The sequence below is a fragment of the Caretta caretta genome, chromosome 17 (genome assembly GCF_965140235.1).
Source record: "Caretta caretta isolate rCarCar2 chromosome 17, rCarCar1.hap1, whole genome shotgun sequence".
Taxonomy (NCBI): domain Eukaryota; kingdom Metazoa; phylum Chordata; order Testudines; family Cheloniidae; genus Caretta; species Caretta caretta.
The window spans coordinates 11,555,748-11,575,930 of NC_134222.1; the positions used below are offsets into that span (position 1 = coordinate 11,555,748).

Genomic DNA, 20,183 nt, shown 5'->3' on the forward strand with positions numbered 1-20,183 from the left:
CAAAGCAAAATTATCTATAGTCACATGAGCTGAATTCTGCAGTACCCTGTGTTGTTCTGTTGAGGTCACTCATACACAAGTAGGTTGGATTGTACAAGATCAATCCAGAATTGTGCGGTCACTCTTTTGCTGAAGGGACATCCCAGTTTTTCATATGATGTCCTAGTGTCCTGGGAAACTCTTGTGGGATACTCAAGTGTCCAGCTTTTTGTTTCCTCTATCAAAACATAGTAAGTACAATATTTTTGTCCAAGACACTAATCTATTGATCAAAATTTGCTCGGTCTCTACCAGGAACAAGCCATCCAGTAGAACAAGTATTCAGTGTGATGAAATGTGTTTGGAGTGAATAGAAAAGTCCAATGAGTGTAGATACTAGGAGAGCTGTTTTCCTCAAAGAGAATGTTAATAACTTATTCAGGCACTGAGTTAATGGGGAAAAATATCCTCTATTCTGAGAAATATGCACACATCGTGGTTCAGTCAGAATTTGACAGTATTGGGAATAGCACCCATTTGAAAACAAGTACTTTTTTATTTTATAGGACTATTTTGTGGCCCTAAAAACGTCCCTACAACAGTGCCTGATTTTTGATTTTGTAAGTGTCCGTGTAAAAATGCTAGATGACACTTACCTATGGCACTAAATGGCTTTTCAGGCTGGTGGTTCTGCATTCACATACCTCAAACAGAAGCCAGACATCTTTGTCTGGCAGCTAGAAACTATCCAGGGGTTTGGGAACTCCCACCCCATTGCTTCTCTCCACCCATTGGCACCCTATATCATCTATTTTAATTAATTGTTTAGCAGTGTCTCACTGAGCCTAATAAGCGAAGTGACACTCTGCCAGTGCTGTGCGTAATAAACCCTCAGGCTTGACTCTATATGGTGTAGAACTTCTGTTCCTTCACAGCTGAACAGCATTTTTGAAGTGGCAAAGACAGGGAGGAACAGTGTGAAGAGGAGCATGAAATAATAAAAGTAAGTCCATTTACACCCTTATATTCCTAGCATTTTTGGAAGTGTCAGTGTAATTACTACCAAAAAAAGGACAAGAAAAAGAAAAGAAAATCTCCCCTCAGGAGGAACATCAATTAAAGGAGGCAATTTTCAACATTTCTGTTCCCCCGCCCCGACTTTCAGATGTAATACAAACGGTGCGACATCGAGACTTGCATTTCAGCCAAGCATAATGACAGGACTAAGGATGCACAGCAGGACCAGCTTACAGAGCAAAATAGATTTGAGTGTGATCAGCATAACAGCCATAATTCACAGGGTTGCAAGCAAAGAAACAAACAGCAAAGGAAGCAGTTACTGTAATGCATAAGGCCTCTATGACAATCCTGAGGAACTCTTTAATTACCCATTTGACCTTGTCTCAGTTTATTTATTAAAATCCACAAGAGACCATTGCTGGAATAAATACAGTAAAGACAGAGACACCCACTCACTAGATGCTTGATACAAGACGGTCCTGTGAAGCACATATTCAAAAGCTGCCAGCAAACCTAAACAACCCTAAAGCAGGCAACTTGCTAGAATGGACTAGACAAAGTTCATTACAGATCCTTTTAGGCTAGATCCTCAGCTGGTATGAATCGGATGAGGGTCTAGTCCCAAAACCACAACAGCACTGAAACTTCTTCTATAGGTGATGTATAGGGAGGTAAAATTATTGTAACTAATTCAACACGACCCTTCGGTCAAACAGGGTTAATTTCTACGGCCTTGGATGAGAATCATAGAATATCAGGGTTGGAGGGGACCTCAGGAGGTCATATAGTTCACCCCCCTGCTCTAAACAGGACTAATCCCCAACTAAATCATCCCAGCCAGGGCTTTGTCAAGCCAGACCTTAAAAACCTCTAAGGAAGGAGATTCCACCACCTCCCTAGGTAACCCATTCCAGTGCTTCACCACCCTCCTAGTGAAAAAGTTTTTTTCTAATATCCAACCAAAACCTCCCCCACTGCAACTTAAGACCATTACTCTTTGTTCTGTCATCTGCCACCACTGAGAACAGTCTAGATCCATCCTCTTTGGAACCCCCTTTCAGGTAGTTGAAAGCAGCTATCAAATCCCCCCTCATTCTTCTCTTCTGCAGACTAAATAATTCCAGTTCCCTCAGCCTCTCCTCATAAGTCATGTGCTCCAGCCCCCTAATCATTTTTGTTGCCCTCCGCTGGACTCTCTCCAATTTTTCCACATCCTCCTTTTAGTGTGGGGCCCAAAACTGGATACGGTACTCCAGAGGAGGCCTCACCAATGCCGAATAGAGGGGGACGACCATGCCCCTCGATCTGCTGGCCATGCCCCTACTCCTGGAATCCCATGGGGGATTCCACTGAGACTGGTGTGTGCTTCCTGGCCCAGTTATTGTCTCATAAAACTTCCATTTACTGCACCAAGGCCTTGACCCAGCAAAGCACCTAAGCACATGCTTAAAAACTTTAAGCACGTGAGTAGTCTCACTGAAGTCCATAAGCTACGTAAGGGGCTTAAAATTAAGCATGTGCTTAAGTGTTTTGCTGGACTGAGACCTAAGCACAGCTCTGTTGGACTACAGTCTGGTGCAGTATATTTAAACTTTTTACCTGATGATATAAAAGTTCCCTTCTTTAAATCCGCCATCAGTCCACTGCTGGAGGAAGGCTTCCTCCATTAAGCACTGCTTTCCTGACTCTTGTGATGTATCTATCCAAGCAACTCCCATCTGCTTGTGTCTCCATCTAGCTCACAGATGTCCTGTGTTTTGTAATCCCTGGGACACCATTCTAAAGCCCTTGTAATGATTTAGAAATTGAGGCATGTGTGCTTAAGAGACTTCCCCAAGGTGACACAGCAAGACAATGGCAGAGCCAAGAATGGAACCCAGGACATCTGAAGCTCAATACCTGTTCTAAACACTAGACAAGACTTCCTGTTGAATCTATTAACAACTGCCTCGAAATACCGAGTTTCTAATTCTGAATGTGCCAGAGTTGCTCCCTCTGGCAAACATTCCCATAGTCTCCAGTGCAAATCAGATGAAGTCCTAATCCTTAAATAGCATGAAAACAGTATTAAGAAATGTGCCCAAACAGTAATATGGTGATAAGCAGTGAAAGAGCATGAAAAACCATAATGAGCTCAAAAGGAGTAAGGACCATGTTAAATCAAGACTGGATATCTTTTTATAACAGATATGCTATAGCTGAACCAGAAGTTATAAGCTTGATGCAGAAATTGAGTGAGGAACTAGGTTTTGTTTTAGGCAGGAGATCAGATCATCAGAATGGTGTCTTCTGATCTTGAAAAAAAAATCTAAGAATTTTGTAGTCCGTAAAATATGCAAATACACAACCAGATCTGAAATGCATCCTTCAAATTCAGAACTCCAGTGAGGAGATGAACAAAGTGTCTGAATTTACTGATGAGCTCACACATACATATCTGAAATTAACAGCCACAATTTAGAATGTGCAGCTATCAAGGAATTTTATACTGAAGTGAGAAAACCTGAAGTGTGCTCTAGGAGGTCAATAAATAATTAACAAGAAAAAAAGGCAAGATGAGATACTCAAATGGGAAACAGTGATTCAGAGCAGTATTAGAAGAGAAGATTATGGCTGCAATAGCTAGACTTTGGCAGATAAAAGAAAACACTATGTAAAACCAAAGGACCCAAAATCCAAGACTACCAACTCATGAAGTCAAGACTTTAATCTAACTGTCCACACCCCATTCCAATTACAAATATCTTTCTTAGGTTAAGGGTAGTCATGTGGGAATCTGTTTCAGGCCCTATTCCCACAACTTGATCTCTGTAGGCAGATGCCATAACACAAAAATGGGGGCATTAACTTTGTGCTGGCAGGCTGCACAGAGAAGTTTCAGGTGCCTAGATCCCACTGACTGTCAACATGCTCCCTCACTGTGAACATTAGAAACAGATCAAGAACGTCTTTGAGTGATGTTAAAATCCTAAAGAAGAGCTACTGTAACACCGACAGACCCCAGTCATTGGTGGGCGGGACTGAACTGGGGACCTTTGGAGCTTAGTGCATGAGCCTATATAGCATGAGCAAAAAGCCAACTGGCTGTTAGCTAAGGCTGTAGAGCAGACTCATTTTCTCTCTCTCTAAGTGGTCTCGGTGCCACTAGATGGGACAGAACACCACACCCAGAAGGTGTGTGGGTTACACTACCATACTTTGTCCCATTTGTAGTGAACTCAGAAGTTGACTTTGAATGTTTCATCTAATCTTTATTCTATAATAGACCCTTCCTTATCATTAAATTGCAAATGCCTTGGAGCAGGGAGAGAAATCTTTGAGTGTCTGGAAAGTGCCTGGCACTATTGTATATAGATCACCACTAATACTATTAGTGAAGAGTAGGCAAGATCCTCAGCTGGATTCATTAGGGTAGATCAGATGACAATTTACACCAACTGAGAATCTGCCCCTTTGACTTCAGAGGAGCCATGCTAATTTATACTATACTGAAAATATAGTTCTACAACACTAATGATTAGAGCTGGTCGGGAATTTTCTGATAAACCACTATTTCCCTATGGGGAAAAAAGGTTTAGGCAAAACCTAAACTGGTAGCAAAACAGTGTCAAGTTTGACAAAATACCCGACTACATACAAAAAAAGGTGGCTGAAAAAAATTGAAATAAAGTTTCACTTTTTCAAGCTGAAAAGGACTTTGTTTTGAAATTTTTGTAAATTTGCACTAAAAAAAAAAGTCAACACTGAAACTTTTAGAAAATGATCAAAATAAAACACCTGACCCTAATCCCCATTATTTTTAATATATTCAGGTTGCAATTTTTTCCCCCACAATTTCAACTTTTTGTTCCAATTCGGGACAGGAAAAAAAATCCAGAAGTGTTGAAAGACTCGAGTGCCTTTTCTTTAGCAGAACATTTCCCCTTTAAAATTCTGGTCACTTATTAACTGTTTTGTAATTTCGTTGGTGCAATCCATAAACTCCAACATGATACTCTTCACCCTGTATGCTACTGCATACAGTGAAGTCTGTTTGGTAAGCTTGGGGACTGTATAAGATACAGATAGGTACATTTTCAGTGGTGCATACAACTCCAATTACAAAAGCAACATGAGTGCTTTGAATTTTCCAGGCAGATATTGTTTTCCATAGGTTTTTCTCTTTTTTTAAAAAAAAACAAACAAAAAACTGATTTTTGGACATTGGCATAGGAACCTATTAATTTCAAAAGGTTTATAAGCCCTCCGAATATTTGGTTTTATTTTTCAAGTTCTCAAACGGATATTATAGTGCTTCCCAGCATGGTAGCCCTACTAAGGTTTTATTGCTTGCTATGCACTTTGCTTTTGACATTGTAAAAGGTGAATAAAAAATATAAAGTTTTGATGGTAAAATGCAATTTGTCATTAGATATGGCATATTATAGACCTCTCCGTCACTGCATGATGTATTTGACACTGGGAGCCAGCCAGGAGTGAAAGTAACTGAGACCACTTACTGGTACGGGGTGAGGCAGCTCCGGCCTTGGGCAGAAGGGGGTCAGCATCCCCCAGCCTTCCAGGCTGCCTGGCCCGCGCCGCCCAGGGCTCCCGGGTTTATTTAAAGGGCCTGGGGCTCTGGACACTGCTGCTGCAGTAGCGGCATCCAGAGCCCTGGGCCCTTTTAAATTGCCAGCCCCAGGGCAGCTGCTCGCTTTGCCCCCCGTCCCCGGCCCATCGGGGTGGCCCAAAAGAGACAGGGACATTAAAGCACTGCAGGGTCCTTTGCCGCAGCAGCGCTTTAAGGATCCTTTAACGTTGCTGTCCCTTCCCACCCTCCCTCGGTGGCCCTGCCAGTAAGGACCCCACCAGCAGGGCCGCCGACAGGGGAGCAGGCAGGGCTTTCATGGAGGCTGGGTATGGGCTGGTGCGGGTTCTTACTGATACGCAGTACTGGCCTGTACTGGTTCACGTTCACCCTTGGAGCCAGCTCCTCAGCTGGGGGGTCAATCAACTCAGCTCTCTTGACTTGTCTGAAATCTGCCTGCTGGGAGGTTCAAACTTTGCTCTGAAGTATCCAGTACTGGCTGATGTCAGAAACAGGATGCTGGACTAGGCGGACCTTGGGTCTGTTCAGTATAGCAATTCCTATTTTCCTGCGTCCCTATGATTTTAGTGGTGCTATGCTGATTAACACCAACTGAGGATCAGGGCCACTATTTTTGTGTCTTACTTAACTCCTGTCTTATATGTATTCAGGTGGATGGAAGCCAAAGTTTTTCTCTCCACAAGGTCATCAAATTATATTATATATTGTCCGTATTTCATATATCACACTGCAATCTTTTTTGTTGTTGCTGTTGCTATTTAATCAGTCACTTTAGTGCACTTCTACCAACAGTTTCTTTGAAGTAATGCTAACCTTGCCAAGTCAGATAAAAGATTATTTAAACAGACTAAAGTGAGAGGAACTCCCATTTTAAAAAAAAATTGCCTTCTGTGTACTTACTTTCATCTGCTTGATCTTAAATTAGTTGGCAGTCTTCAGTAGACAAAGTAGGTCATTCATAGAACGTTTGCATAGGTATTGGTAATTGGTATATTACAGAAAGTGAGAATATACATATGTTGAAATAATATGAAGGTCGTGGCACACAATGACAAACACCAAGTGAAAGGAGATACACTTTTCCCTGGGGATACTACTGAACAGAGATTTTATACTGACTAAGGCTGAATTTAAAAAAAGAACACTAGTGGTGATTAGCCTGTAAATGGAAGGATACAGACTATTGATGCGTGACTACTTGAAATTCAAAAGGTTTTGCATTATATTAGGCGGCCCCATTCTCCTAAACTTAGACATAGGACTTAAAGACAAAGGGTCCCTTTTCCCAAGTGGAAATAATTAAATTAAAAATGGACCTCATAAACCTGCCAAATCTGAACCAAAATTCTCCAGTGCAATTACGTCTGCCTGAGTCTGCAGAAAGCCTAAAACAGCAGCTCAAAAATAAAACAATTCAAACTGCTTCCATTCATCAGACTGGTGTGTTGACTTTAACTTAATGACAATTTAAAATGTCAGTGTTAACCATTTGCTGCTGATCAAAGCACATAAAAGATAGAATAGAGAATCATTTTATGAAGATTGCCTACTGTGAATGGCATATTGACATTTTGGTATCACAAGAGTTTGGATAGAGTTTGGTTTGTAGGTGGAGATTGAGAAAGCACTCCTAATTTTTCCCCTCGTTCCTCTGATAGAGGAAAATATTAATTTTCATGAAGCATCGGAAGGACTGATTTTAAGCTCAATTTCTCATTTCATACATATGAAGCTTTCGTAAAGCTGCTCCTAACTTTCACTGGTGCGAGATTATAAGGAAACCAAGAGTAGAACAGAGGAATAACTCTCTCACATGATTTGGCACAGATGATAAATAATGGTAATGTTAAGACACCAAATATCAGATAAATAGATTTCACTTAATTCATACAGAAGGAGGATTTAGTGTCATCTGTCTGAATAGGATAAAGGAGACGTTTACCCATAATATTCAAGAGAATTGCTCTTTATTAGGGATTCAGTAAATGTCCCAAGTCTTTGAGATACCTACTAGGTACTGAAGCCAATGGTTCTGTCTATCTGTGGTACAGCTATTAATAAATAGCCCCAGCTCACAGATAATCCTTATCAGTAGATCTCTAAGCACTTTACAAAGTAGGTAGGCATAATTATTCCCATTTTTATAGATGCAGAAACTGAGGCACAGGGAGGTGAAGTGACTTGCCCAAGAAACCCAAAAGGCCAGTGAATGAGTAGGGGATAGAACACAGTGCTCTCGAGTAGCTGTCCAGTGCTCTACCCACAAGGCAACACTGCCTCATCATCATAGTATTTGAGCTCCTTCCAATCTTTAATGTCTTTATTCTCAACACGTTTGTGAGGTGAGACGTGCTATTATCCCCATTTTATGGATGAATAATAGAGGCACAGAGTGGATGTCTACTCTACACACTAAACCTAGTCTGTCTCTGGTTTGAGCCCAAGCCCCTATTCCTTCAAACACACAAATCAGTCTGATTCAGGTCCTGGGTCACAAGACCCTGCCGGGGGATGGGTCAGAGCCCAAGTCCAACTGTGAGTCAGGTCCAAGCCCCTCATTTCACAGTGCGAGTGCAGATGAAGCTGCAAACCCAGGTCAGAAGGTCTGCATAGTACAGCGTGGACATGTTAGCGCAGCTGTGACATTCTGGTCCAGCAATTGTAAACCCAAGTTTACAATGCAGTATGGATGCTCAAGCACAGGCTTCAAAACACCAAGTCCACAAGGCCAGGTCCCACCCCCCCAAGCCTAGTGTGCAGTGGAGATTTGCCACCTGCGGCTCTCCCAAACTCACAGGAATTCTGTGGCACAGGAAGGAATTACGGCTCAAACTACATTAGCTGCATAACTGGCTCCACAAGTAGCTTCTCCAGGGAAGCAATTCAGCGCTGAGCACTGAACGAATCCAAGGCCTATGCACCACTTAAGCCCAACTTAAGCCTTCAATAAATAGAGTTTAAATGAGAATTTGGGGGCATGGATCAGCATTCATGTCACGCTCCTGTCAGTACCCGGCCTGGGCCAGGGAAGCTAATGAGCCAACCAGCGGACCAAATTCGGTGATGAATCCTGGTGAACGTGTCACCTATGGCACATTGTGCATACGCTAAGAAGAATGGGAGTTAAGTGGAATATCGACCTTGTGCTGATCCTCTGCATAGGGATGCATTTGACTGAAGGCGATTAATTTGGGGTGTCTACCAAAAAGGTAGGGCTTTTTCCCCCATGTTCTTTAATAGCGTTTTATCAGAGGGAGCTGTGTAAGACTCAGGCAATAACTTCGGAGTGTTCAGTAGAAGACATTTAATGTCAGTTAGTTAATTTTCTAGCTTGGTAAAAACCTGAAGGGATGCTCACAGCTTTAACATGTGTGCGAAAGAATAAATTCTAAGGATTTAACATGCAGAGGCACACTGATTTTCTCCCCCCCCATTCCTCACACCCCTCCTCCACCACCCCACCCCCAAAAAAGCCATTTAAACAAGATCTCTGTGGAGGTTAAGATCATGCACCATCATACCAGGAGTGGCTTCCGCGATTGACTTGATAAGCGGATTAACAGCTGTGAAATTCATCTGGATGATATGCAGAATCCCACAGATGGCGATCAATGCCAAATCCGAGTCATTGCCTCACATTTGACAGTTTTTTCTTTTCAACATGTACGTATATAACCTCTCACAGATATTAGAGGCATGTAATTAAAATAGCAAATGCTGAAGAACCCATATTTGCCCATAGGACCAATACCAGCCTTTCCGTCAGGGCTCAGCTTACTCAGACTATGTGAAGACTTGGCAATCAGCTTGTCACTCCTCAGAGGCTACAAAATGTCGTTCCTTAGGCGACCGACATCTACAGATGCATTGTGCATTGTTTGAAGGGCCATCCCTACAATGACATGAATAAAACAATTTAGGGGGTTTTTTGGTTTTTTTTAATATAAAACACACACTCACGTGGGGCTCAATTCTCCCTTGCCTCTACCTTCTGTAGTCATACCCCCGCTTTCTGCAGGTGTATAACCTGCTAATCAGAGTGGCAGCATTTTACACTCATTTGGCAGTAGAGTAAAATGTGCAAGGCTCAGGACAGTATATAATCAGGCTGAGAGATTTGCCCCCTCAGTGGAGGTTTTGGTATTGACGTCAGTGGGAGTGGATCAAGATCATGCCATGTGAATGGATGGCAATGAATGCTACAGAAAGCAGCAGCGCCTCTCTTTAGCCACATGGGCTCCCCACAGAAAACCATCTCACATTCAAGGTTTTAGGGCCATTTACACCAAGGATTCTTTAAATCACTCTGGCAATTAAAAGGGACCTTGGAGGGGGGAAGAGAGAAAATCTGGCCCTCAGTCTTTATACTCAAGGTGCTTAATGATCTGGTACCTCAAAGATTTCCTAAAGCAGTTAACAGCTTCATTCTTCTGGCACAATGCAATTGTCTCCTGGAAGCAGAAGTGAAAATAAGCCTGGCTTCCCTAGGCCGGTGATTTAAAGGGCCCGGGGCTCCCTCCTGGGATCCCCGGGCCCTTTAAATTGCCACCTGAGCCCCGCTGCTGGAGCCCTGGGGTAGCGGCGGCAGGGCTCTGGCGGTGATTTAAAGGACCAGGGGCATTTAAAGGCCTCGCCTCTTCCGGTTGAGGTCACATTTCCTGCTCAGGCCTCCGGCCTACCAATAAGTCCTTTAATTTACTTTCACCCCTGCCTGGAGGGGTCAATTTTGTTTATGCAACTAAACCTTGCGGGGGGCTCGTTTAAAGACCGCGAGCTTCTGCAGTACCTGAGAACTGCAACAAGCCTCCCCGCTACCGCATGAAATATGAGACCAAGCTTCATTCCCAGGCCTGTGATCATTAATTCATTTTAACCGCTGAAATCAGCCACACAGAGAATATTAGTATTTCTGCATATACCTCTTTCCACACTGAATAATTCTACCAGTAATTATTATGAGTGACATAATACCATATTGCCGAACAACGAAAACAGAGCCAAACCTGCTCCCTGAAAAACCCACAGCACAAATCTAACCTGCTACCCACTTAGGCATTAAATCACAAACTCAGAGCTGATTGAAAAGCCTAGTCAAGTGATTTCTCTCCGCTGTTCTTATGCCTGGGACATAAGAAATACAATTTACCAATTAGTGATAATAGATCTTGCATCACAACAGCTTACCTATGTGGGCACAAGAGAGGGAGAAAGATACAGGATATAAAATAGTCATGACTTTTTTCCTCCATTTTCAAAATTGTCTTCTCTCCCCTTCAGAGAAAGGCTTTAGAACCATTTGGAAGACATAAAAGCCTGTACAATCTTTGCCATGTTTTTAATATGCAAATACAACTTTCTTTGAGAGTGGCTTATTTTGGATTGGCTTAACCTTGTTCCCAATTGACTTAAACTAAGCTAAAATAAGTCATTTTAAACCAAAATTAGATTGTCCACACAGATGTTTACACTGGTGATTTTTAGAACTGATTTAAACAAACATCTTAAATTCTGTTGCTGCAACCCTGAATGCATGTAAACCCTAAACTGAACTGCAATAAGCCAGTCAAACCAAAATAAGCATAGCTGCACACAAATGTATAATGGTTTAACTGTATGTGTTTACAAACAGACATTACATTAAGTTGGTGCAGGCCTGTGTGTGGACAGGCCTGACTCTTTACCAGTACACCAGCAGAGGCATTAATTTACTCATTAATAAGGTCTCAAAGTATAATTACACTCTGAGCGGAGCTATATTTGGAATTATTTATTCACCCTAGATAGAAGGCTGGAGTCCTATTATTTTAAAGTTTGTTCTTTTATCTTGGCTTCAGATGAAACTGCTACAGATTTATCAACAGCCTCACATTTTCCAAGTTTCCAAGGTTCTTGCATTATTCAAAAGATAACCCTTTCTGTAATTCATTCTTTACAGAGAATAGGTAGCTTATAAGATTATTCTTAACAAGAAGCAGTAGTGTAGGTACAAGAGCTGACTTGCCTGATAACATGTACTGTTCTAGCCATGGGAGATGCAGATACAGTAGTATACTTTCAGTCACCAGTTGTACAGTAGAATAGGTATTTTGATAACAGCCTTACGACAGGCCAATAGAATATTGGACTAGATCTTACTCTGTTCTCTCACTGGTTGCATAAAGGTGGGAGGAAAATGAATGGAGAGATGCTCCACACACAACATGCACTAGAGCAGAATCTCTCCCAAGTGCTCAAGTGAAAGGACCAGCCAATGCACTAGTCAGCCCACAAGCAACAAGTCTGCCCAGTTGTGTGTTCCCTCAGGATTGCTCCATGGATCCTTGTCCTGGCCAGCCAGCCCCGTAGGATGCTTCTTCGGACATCTCTCTCCTAGTCACTATTCCCCGGACAAAGGAGATTTTTAACTAATCACTTGTATGCACAAATATGCACGTAAAGAAACAAATTGCTAAGACTCAAAGCCCGGACATGTAAACACAGGAGGAACAGTGCAGCTGAGCCACAGCAGGGGGAATATGGGGAAGGATTCTACATCAGGAGGATTAAATCCTGACTCTGCTCGCAGTTGCACCAGGAAAGTGAGCAAAACGCAACATCCTTCAAGATGGCACTGCCTGATCCCTACTCGACTCAGCTATGCCACTTCCCGCTCGCTTTGGGATGGATCACCTCAAATATATAAAATGGCAGCATCCTCGGTGTTCCCATAAGCGCAGGGGCGGTGATTGTTCCTAGCCCCCATTCAGGGAGTGCAAAGTAGACAGAATATTCCATCAGGTTCAGTCACCATTCCCCCTATATTCTTATTCTATAGCATTTTACAGTAATGTAAATGGTGCAGGGCAATGGAGAATCTGGTCCTTCATACTTTCTCCTTCCTCCCCGCCCAGTGGCTTATAGAACCTTGCATGTGTAGGAGAATGTAATGTCATCTATGACATTTTGAACTGAGGCCTTTAACTATGTACAATATCTTTACACTGCAGCTTGACATGTAACTTTCTTTAGCATGTTCCCTCCAGGAAATAAGGCTTAGGAAAGATGCTTTTCCTTTCTTCATTTTCCATCCTGCCCTCTACCCCGCCACCATAGCTTGATAGACACTTATAAGCAGAGTTCAACCTGATGCTCAACAAGAAATGCGTGCTTAAATGCTCCACGCACCAGTGTTTAACAAGGATTTAATGATTTTAAAAAGTGTTTTTAGTAAGTTGTAAATGTATTTTACAAAGTCCTTTCGCTATTTATAATAAATGCAGCCAATGAAAAGCAATCATTACACTGAATAATTTTTGCCTGTTTAAAAGTATATTTTATTTATCATTCTTCCAGAAGGGTGCACAAAATACACTTTTCAGGAAAAATGACTTGATACCGACATACAGCAGAACTACAGAGCATCAGGTTTCCTCCTAGGTTCATATAGTTTGTGCGTATCTCTTTATTTGCACAGAATTTTTTTAAAAAATATTCAGAAATCGATACTGGCAACAAACAAGAGTGATTATGATAACTGGGCCAAACTAATCTCTGGTGTAACTTAGCTCCAATGGCATTACAGCAAGGATCAGTCTGGCCCTATGTTTAGCTTTGTATAAACATAGAATAAAGTTTAGGGGAAAGAGGAAGGGGAAATTAATCATTTTTCTGTGTGTGGTGAGAATGAAAAACTTCCAGGATCAGCATTAATAAGTGCTGTGGTAGTCCTTAGGACTCCCAGCCAAAGACCAGGACCCAATTGTGCTAGGCACTGTACTAACAGAATAAGATCATGGTCCAATTTTTTTCTAGACAACAGTAAGTTAAAATGCACTATGGAACGTTTAAATCATACCAGCAGGGTCCCCACAGACCATTAATGTGCAGCATGTTAGTGCAGGTTAGAAACCACATCCCCATAGTGTGCATTACCCCCCAATGTAGACAAGCTCTAAGAATCAGATTCAGTGGACCTGATTTTCTCCTGCCACTCACGGTAAGTGATGAATATTATCCTTCTGCACTACATTTACTACAATGGTGCAAGACAATGGAGAATCTGGCCTGCTGTCTGTCCTTTTAGTCTTTACTGAAAATATTTTGCCTTCTGTTTTTTCTGTGCAATTAAATTGTGATGAATTAGAATGTAAAATAGCTCTCTTAGTAACATATAGTACTTATAGCATTTACTATGCTTGATGGTTCTGTCACCATAACCATATTGTGATCTATAACAAGAAGGATGAAAATTAAAAGGATTATATTAGTCACTTTTAAATGCCCACTGACAGGTTTACCCACATTTACAATCATTGCTTTTACCATGTTCAAAATACATTCATAAATTTGGGCTAATTAATTTTATTTAACCGCTCTGCTCAGTTTTCTGTTGGTGTAGCAAACAGGAAGGGACTTTTAAAGAAGAAAAATGTTACACCCATTTCATCAGTACATCCTGTGGGCTTGGATTTTTAAACACACTTAGATGCTCAGCTCCCACTAGGTGGAATCCTGGCCCCATTGACACAATGGCAGAAATCCCATTGAGTTCAATGGGGCCAGGATTTCATTTGTTACATTTAGTGAGATTTGGGATCTAAATTTCCTTGGTCTCTTTTGAAAACCCCAGTACAGTCCTTACACAAATACTCAATGCTCAAATGCTCAAATAAATTGGTTAGTTTCTAAGGTGCCACAAATACTCCTTTTCTTTTTGCAAATACAGACTAACACGGCTGTTACTCTGAAACCTACACAGATACTCTGACTCTAGTGGGATTTTTTCCCTACAGGCTAGATTGGGGGGGGGGGCGATATAGGGAGAAGGGGACAGGCTTTTTCCACCTTGCAGGGCTACCCAGGGCTTATACTGGGTAATGTGGGAGTGCACCAGGGACTTGATCTTGCACTATTTAAATGAATGGAAACTTTAATGTTCCCTAAAGCCAATTTGGGTCAACAACGGGGCAGAAAGTGAGCAAAAAAAAAAAGCAAAGCAAAGCATAGCCATAACTTCACCCTCACCTCCTCCTCCCCCAGTACATTGACTTGCAGCGAGTGCAGCTGGAGGCAGGAGGGGTTGACTGCTTTGGAGAAGAGCAGGGAGTAAGCTGACCCCTGAATAGGTCTGTAGCAAATAATTTGCTCAAATGGCTGTGGAAGAACTGTACTTCAGGGGGATAGCTCTGATGCTTTCTGCCTCCTGGTCTTCTCCTGGGGGGTGGTACATCTGCACATTTCTCCTTGTTCAGAGCTGTACATAAAGCACAGTCTCGCCCTATGTAAGGAATGCAAGAGCAGAGCCTCAGAAAACGTCACTGAAGTAGAAATCTAGCCAAGAGTTTATGCAGCTTCATATTCTCTGACTTGGAAGTATTGTGGGAACTTGAGAAACAAAGCCGGACTAGTAAATTCACTTTTTGAATTTTAAAGAAACACATGCACACACACACACACAAGTAGTTCAAGACTTTTCTAGTGAGCAGTTACACTTCGTAAACTTGTCTTCATTTAAATCCCATCCAATCAAGCTACCATAAAGTAAAAGGAATATCGGGTCTTCCAAAGATGGAGCAGCAGCGGTGCAGAACATGCCCGTACAACTGGCGACAGCTGGCAAATGCGTGTTTTTGTTTTGGGCTTAACCAGATTTATTTTTCAGGAGAAGGGTAGGGTTTTCAAAAAAAATCATCATATTTCTATCCCCCACCCCCCACAGCTGATGGGAGTTTTCAGTAATATGCAAGAGGGCCAAATTGTGGCCACATTACATTGGTGTAAATCAGGAGTGACCTTTGAAGTCAATGGAATTACTTTCTTATGAAACCAATTTTAGTGGGACCAGAATAAGGCCTACAAAATAAAGTGCTGATATGAACGGCCAAATCATGGTCCTGTGGAAATCCATGGAAGTTTTGCCACTAAATGGAATATGCCCTTTGCCAACAGCATCTATGCATAAAGCAGATCTGTTACACTCATTCAGATCTTATTCCTAGTTTCATGTGCCAATTCACGAGGGACAGTCCCGATTTTGGGGTCTTTTTCTTATATAGGCTCCTATTATCCCCCCACCCCCGTCCCAATTTTTCCACACTTGCTGTCTGGTCACCCTATAATTCACCCTATTTCCTTCTTGATAGTGAAGAAAGAGAATTTGGGCAGGACATTGTTTTGGATGGAATTGGTTGAGTACAGGTGCTGCCATCCGTCTGACAGTCTCCAGGATTTTAAATGCCTCCCTCCCTCGGCTCTTCACCAGTCCTCAATTTTGGCCTGTGGGTAGTTTGTTCCTTTACCATTTGTAGGAGACACAGAACCCATTGTGGTAATGATAGAGAGAGACACACACACCACAGCCCTTAGTACAGTGGTGGTATAGGTCCTCCTACACCCCTGGCTGATCCCACATTTAATGTCTCAGTAGCACTGCAGTTTAAGTTTGCCAAAACTGGGTCCCACTCACTCAAACATCCTACCATTCAGTGACTGAATTTTGAGGGGTTTTGCCATCATTTGTGCCAGGTCTGTGAAGATAGTTTCCATGCTGTTTTCTGGTCAGATCCCCCTGAAAGCCAGAGATGGGGCTTGATCCTGCACCATTAAAGCTACAAAGAGTTTTTCCATGGACTTGAACTGGAGCACAGAGTAAATGGACGGCAGCAGAAGTCAGCACTTCTAACTCAAAGCCTGATTGATTGCATAGGAGAGTAGGAACCAACAAGGGACATTCTGGGGTGGCAGCACCTAAGGGGGCTCACACATGCGTGACCCATGACCAGGCAATGGCACAACTCCCAGTTTAGAATACTCATGCACCAAGTGTGAACGATTTAGAGTAGATGCTGACCAGAGCGTGGATGCTTATTAAATAAGGGAAAATGTGCACTCATTTTGCATAGTTCAACAAGTCAGCATACAGTTTTCAGTCGTTACCCAGCCAGAGATAAGCAAGATAAAACCCATCAGTCTGAGTGGTCAAGGAAACAAAAACCTGTAATAATAAAATCATACATAACCCACACACCTCCTGGGTGTGGTGCTCTGTCCCCTCTAGTGGCACCAAAACCACTTTATCTCTAAGGGCCATATGGCTTTTCACTCATGCATTTAGCTCCAGAGGTCCCAGTTTCAATCCCGCCTGCTGACAACCAGGGTCTGTCAGCGTTATACATACAAAAATAAATATGCTAGCATGTAGGCCTTTTCTTCTTGTAGTCCATCTTCCACTGCCAATAAGGTAAACCCATACCCACTACATCTGTCCCCTTCTAGTGGTGTCTGGGCCCTAGAGAAGTTCATCAGCCTGGCTACAGCATAGGCTAACAGAATTGTGTCTTTTAGCTCAGCTGGTAGAGATTCATGCTTTAAGATCCAAACATCCCAGCTTCTCTCTCTGCTGATGACCCACCCAGAGCAGGTCATGAGAATACATTCTATGGCTCATATTTTCAAAGTTGATGAGTGATTTCGGCTGCCTCACTGTTTGGGCCTCCAATCTCAGGCATTTGCAGAGGGCTGGAGCTCAGCAGTTTCTGAAAGCGATTCCCATTTGCACACCCAAAAATGGAGACTCTCAGAATTACTGGAAATTTTTGAAAATGTAAGTCTAGATGACTATTCTGTAGGGTTTCAGTCCCTGGCATATTCTCTAGTAATTATTGTGGAGGATGGCTGAATTAAATGAGATGTATGGTCAAGAAATAGTATTTCCAGAGTTTGAGTGCAAGAAAATAATACTGTATGTAGTTGATGAATACCAGAGACACTCAAGAATGAAAATGTGCAGAAATTAAGTTACCCATTCTATGGCTAGTTTACACTGAATTTCCAAAATTGTGTTGTTTTGGAGACACTTTATGCATGGCATCTTTAATTATGATCATCATAATAGGCTGCCATACGAACTAAAGGCAAAGGTAAAGCTTAAAAAAAAAAAGGGTGTCTTCTTTACATTGCTTGCAATGTCCTCAAAACAGATACATGAAGGTGCTGGACAACAGAGCAACCAGCTTTTTGCTGCATATTCTACATTACTGATTTAGAAGCTCCCTCCCTCCTCCACCTAGATGCCCAAGTGCATGAGGTGAAAAGGGTTCTGGCAGCCATAAGTCGGGTGCAAAATAGCATTGCTGGCAGGTAGATGGCATCTTGCCTTAGCACAAAGTGCCATCACTATACCTATCTAGCATTGGAGGGAATGGATTGTGGGTAGCAGGCTGTAGTTAGCTAGAATGGAGGAGTGGACATGCTCATGGCCCTGTAAGCAAATACCATTCAATACCAGGTGGGGACAGGGGAAATCTGTACTAAGTATCCTCCTTCTCCTGAGGTATTAGTGTTAGCACCTGTGACACTGAGCCAAAAAAAAGGGTTAAGCAACTAGCTGGACCATGGTCATAGCAGCACACAGCCAGAGAAGCAGGATCTTGCACACTGGACAGGTATCCAGCTATGAGACCCTATTTGCACTGTTTAGGCCTATAGCCATAAGGCCAGGATCCAGCCTGTGGTAAGCCTGGATATTTATCTGTCTACTCCATACAAGGTGACTGTAGGATCTCTCATTAATAGGTAGCTTAAACACTAAAATTACATTCAGCAAAATGCAATGAAGTCTTCCATTTTTCATATAAAAAATAGCAGTTCCTTTGAATACTAATAGGCTCATCTTTTCCTCGTAAGCCATGGTTCAGATTTGTAATCAGATGTTGAAGGAGGAAAAAGGGACCTCAGTTCGGACAGCCAAATAATTTTACTGTTCAAAAGTTTTTGGAACCTTTCAAAGTATAATGCCCAACAATTTGTATTCCAAATACCTCCCTTATAAACTCAAGGATTGCTAAATGTTACGTATCTCAGCTTTAACACCAGTGACCTTTCCGCAAATTAGTGACACAATCAAACACTGATGAGATCATATCTTTGACAGAGAGCAATATTTTAGTAACACTGATATGTGCTCTTATCCAGTAGGACTTCTACTTCTGTGGTATTAGAAGAGAAAAGGAAATCCCATTAAGTTGTATTAGAAAAACTGATATTCAGTCTCCAGCTATGTGAATATATTTGAGCACTACAAAGAGTACGCAGTGAAAAAAAAAGGGTATGAAATGAAAATTCAGAAGGAAGAACAGGAATCTAAGCAACTATGGAATATAATCCCAGCCACAATGTCGTGCTGATTATAATTCTATGTCTTGGACATAACTGAAGAAGACCGAATTAAGATTTGGAGGCTATACATGATTTGAAACTGTGCTTACACTAGCTGAGGATCTGTCCCAGTATGTGTGAATAGCAGGGACTGAATGATTTATATCTTGCCTATGGTTTGTAAGTGTCCAAAATGCATCTACAGGATTCTTCCTTCCTCTTATGGGTCAGAATAATTTACCACAAAATAAAATGCATGATCAGGATTAACTGGAAAACTTCCTGTGCATACAGTATTTCCAGAGAATTGCTGTAAGTATACAGGATGTTGGAAAGTTAACACTTTAAATTTACTACACAGAGGCTGAAAGAGAGAGAGAGAGAGAAGGAGTTAAGAATTTGTGCTGAGATCATTCAGATCCCAATCCTGTGAGATGAGTTCTCTTAATTCCAAGCACCTTCACCTTGAAAGATCAGGTCCCAATTGTCTGATGGTAGTAACAAAAGCAGGAGGGAAACAGTAAGAGAAATCTTACTGAAAAACTAAAAATTATTTAGTTTAAGATAAAAAGGAAGGGCCACAGGGAGCACATTGTGTGATATAGCTCAAATGACAGAAAATCCTTTCAATACTAAAACATCAGAATGTCAAGTGTCAGTGGAAAAGGAAAAGCAATCAGAGAAAACGCCTTCCAGACACCACTATGTTTAACCAGATTTACTAGTTGTCTCATGTCTAGCTCCTAACAATCCAGGACACACAACAACAAGGGATGACATCTAAATTCTTATCATGTACCCATCATAATACTAGATCCCCTAAACAAGAATATTAAAGTAAACATAAGACCACCTTTATATCTTCTCTGTATCTTTCACCAGGACTCCTTCCAGGTAGGATACTTCAGTAGAGACTGGTAACACACACACAAAAAAAAACCCCAAAAATCTTGAGTTGCTCAAAAGTTTGAGTTTCAATTCCTCCCTCCCTCCCCCCCCAAAAAAAAAAACGACCCCAGCAATATACTGTGAAAATATTCATAAAAAGGAGTGTTTCCATTTTTCATCCAGCTCTACAAATATCAAAAGGAAAGAAATCACTATTTCATTTTCTTCTAGAGAAAGATGGCTCTGGTCCAAGGCAAACCGGGGGCTTATCTATATGCACCATTAGTGCACAACAAGCTGGGGTGTAAATCTACCCCATACTAGCCTGCCCCACTCTACGTGAGCATGTGGACCCTGCTACTATGCACTGGAAGTTCCCTAGTGCACTTCAATCTAATCCCATTTCAAAGTGGGTGGTGAAATCAAAGCAGCACACTGTAGAAATTTTAGTACATGGCAGCAGGGTTGACATGGTCACGTAGAGTGGGGCAGGCTAATATGGGGTAAATTTACACCCCAACTTGCTGTGAACCATGTCTGAATAGACAAGCCCTGTCTGAAAATGCATGCCCAT

General features: G+C 41.9%; 1 long non-coding RNA gene across 1 annotated transcript in view; it reads left to right on the forward strand.

The window, feature by feature from the left end:
• The first annotated feature begins 808 nt into the window (after window positions 1–808).
• The window catches only part of LOC142069513 (uncharacterized), a 125,814-nt gene continuing 106,439 nt past the window's right edge, over window positions 809–20,183 (forward strand). The window contains exon 1 of the long non-coding RNA XR_012665368.1: window positions 809–982. This is a non-coding gene — a long non-coding RNA (uncharacterized LOC142069513). The remainder of the gene's footprint in view (window positions 983–20,183) is intronic.